We start from the raw sequence: 2605 nt of genomic DNA on the forward strand, positions 1-2605 counted from the left end.
AGTTCTAGGTTCTAGGGGACTGATGACCATAGATGTTAAATCCCATAGTGCTCAGAGCCATTTGATTGACAGCCATACTCTCTTGATTCGAACATCAGCGACTTCATTTGATGGAGCTTTATTAAATACGAGATATACAGCAATAACATCGAAACCTGATAGTCAACGAAAGGCACGATTCGGTTACGATTGTAGACGGGGCCGTAATCAGTAAATATTGGTTTCGTTTTACAGTTACAGACAATTTATTTTAAACCAGTAATTCCAGACTCAACAGTAAATAAAAAGACCACACGTTATTAATTAAATTGAGCCGTGCGTGGCTCGTGTTCCCTCCATCACGTATTTTACACCCTGTTTTTAACGTACTTCCGTCTCACTACGTTAAATTAAATTTCTACTGAGTTTCTGCTTTGCCGGATCATGAGCGGCATTAGCAGCGCGTATTGATATATCCCCTCCCGCACTATCTTTGCTCAACTGCTACTACTTCCTGGTTGTCTCTCGTAGCTATTCATTTCGCACACCGAGTTTACTTCGGCAGTTCGGTTCGCGAGTTCGAGTTGCCAGTCAGTTGGAACGTGTCTGGAGCGCAGTCCGGACCTGCCAGTCGGGAGTTGCAATACGTGTGCAATCGGGTTGGAGCAGCAGTGAGGTCTGCGTATACATAGCTCGCCCGACTACTGCCTCCATCACTTGAGCCGGGCCACGGTCTTGGTGGATCGTCGGTCGGTCGTCCAACCGGACGAAGCGTTTTGGCTCTCCGATCGTTCTTGTTGCGGACGAGGTAAGCTCTCCGCGCGGTTCAGGCGGCTGGGGCCGCTGGCAGTCCCTGCGCAGTGTCGGAGCGCGTGTGGAGCTGTCCGATCGCTACGAGCTTCGTGGTTCGCGACTCAGGACGTCAAAGTTGAGTAGTGGTTTCAACTACCCGAGCCACGTCCTTTCATGTTGTGGTTCGCTTTCGTGGTATGCTGTTTGGGAGATTTTCAAGTGAGCAACACCGAGTGGTTCTACTGCTGAGATTTAGCCGCCATGCGGTGCAATTAACTACTTTGGTTGACTACGATTTGAGTGCACCAGTGGAATTTTCTGTCCTGTGGCCTTTAGTTTTCTGGTTTCAAATTCAAGTGTACCAGCGGAATTTTCTGCCTAGTGGCCGTTAGTGGTCCGGTTACCTGCCCTGCCCACTAACGGAATTTCATGCAGCGTCCTTTCCGCACCTGTTGTCGCTGTCCATCATGGTGCGTAATTTTGACAGCTAATACGTACTCCATTGTGGATAATCACGTTTGTAACATTGCCGGTTGGGGTTCTCATGTACTGATTGACGGGAAGCAATTTGTGTCGGTCGGTCCGTGGCTGCCCCCTGGTTGGGTTCCGACGGAATAAGTATAGTTGGGCTCAACACCTGTCTCACCTAAGTGAACTAGGGCAGACCGACCTACCTGGAAGCCTTATAAGTGCCACCGCTGTTTAAATATCTGTTGTTAGCTATTTTAAATTCTAGGCTTGTGGTTATTGCTTGTTTCTTAAAATTTTGCAAAATTTTTTAATACAGTTTTCAAGCAAAAACACTGTGGCCTTCTGCGTTTATGGATCATGGTAATATATTTTGAAATTTTGAAGTTTAATTGAGGCCCACAGCCTTTCGTGTTGCACCTTGTGGATGTTGCTTTTGAATTCTTTTGTCGCTGTCTTAATTAGATTTTTATCTTGTTAAGATTTATTGTTGTAGGCCTTCAGCGGTGAAAGAGTTGCTAAATTACAATAAATGACAGTTAGAAGCACAAACTGACTTCAACCCTTGACCATTTCCACAATCCTATTAACTGTTCTACCCAGCGGGTTTAGCGGGCGTCTCATGAAAGAATAAAACACTGTGTAAATAATAGTGTTTTCAGTGAGTTGCAATTTAGCAAGTCACCATTAAATACAGATACAGCAGATAATGTTTTAAAAGCAAGCCACTGTGATCTGGGCAGAAGGCCTTACACGCCAGGAATGGGAATAAATTAAGAATTGTTTAAAACTCACTGCAACTTACAAATTACAGGTATTTAAATATTAAAGGCATGTCACCACAAACAGAACAGAAGGCATCAGAGGCCATAAATGTCAGTAAATAAGATTTTAAACGCTTACTGCGTAAATACAAATAACAAATTGGTATTTTAAGGAAATGAACACAATCACGGCGGAAGGTCTTACATGATAGGAACGGCAAAAATATGAAAAATTTACAAACCTGCTGTGAAACAGCAAATACTTTAGCACAGGTTAGTTAAAATTGAGCAACTGATCACTAAACGGGTGAAATAATATGATAGTAAACTTTGTAACACAACCCTTAACATCCACGGAACACTACACTACTATGTTTATTCCATAAGGCGACCATAACTATTAACTAGACATACGAAACCTTTAATGTAGGGATCACAAGGTATTGTAATAAATAAGACAATAATAAAACACAAGGAACAATACATAAGATCCTTAAAGGATACTAAGGCAGGTTATACCCGAATAGGCTTGGGCTGAAGGAGCGTTGCACTGATCTGCTGGCATCAGACCTCCTTTTAGAACACACATGTCTTACATGAAC

This window comes from Schistocerca gregaria, chromosome 1 (genome assembly GCF_023897955.1).
Source record: "Schistocerca gregaria isolate iqSchGreg1 chromosome 1, iqSchGreg1.2, whole genome shotgun sequence".
NCBI classification, from domain to species: Eukaryota; Metazoa; Arthropoda; class Insecta; order Orthoptera; family Acrididae; genus Schistocerca; species Schistocerca gregaria.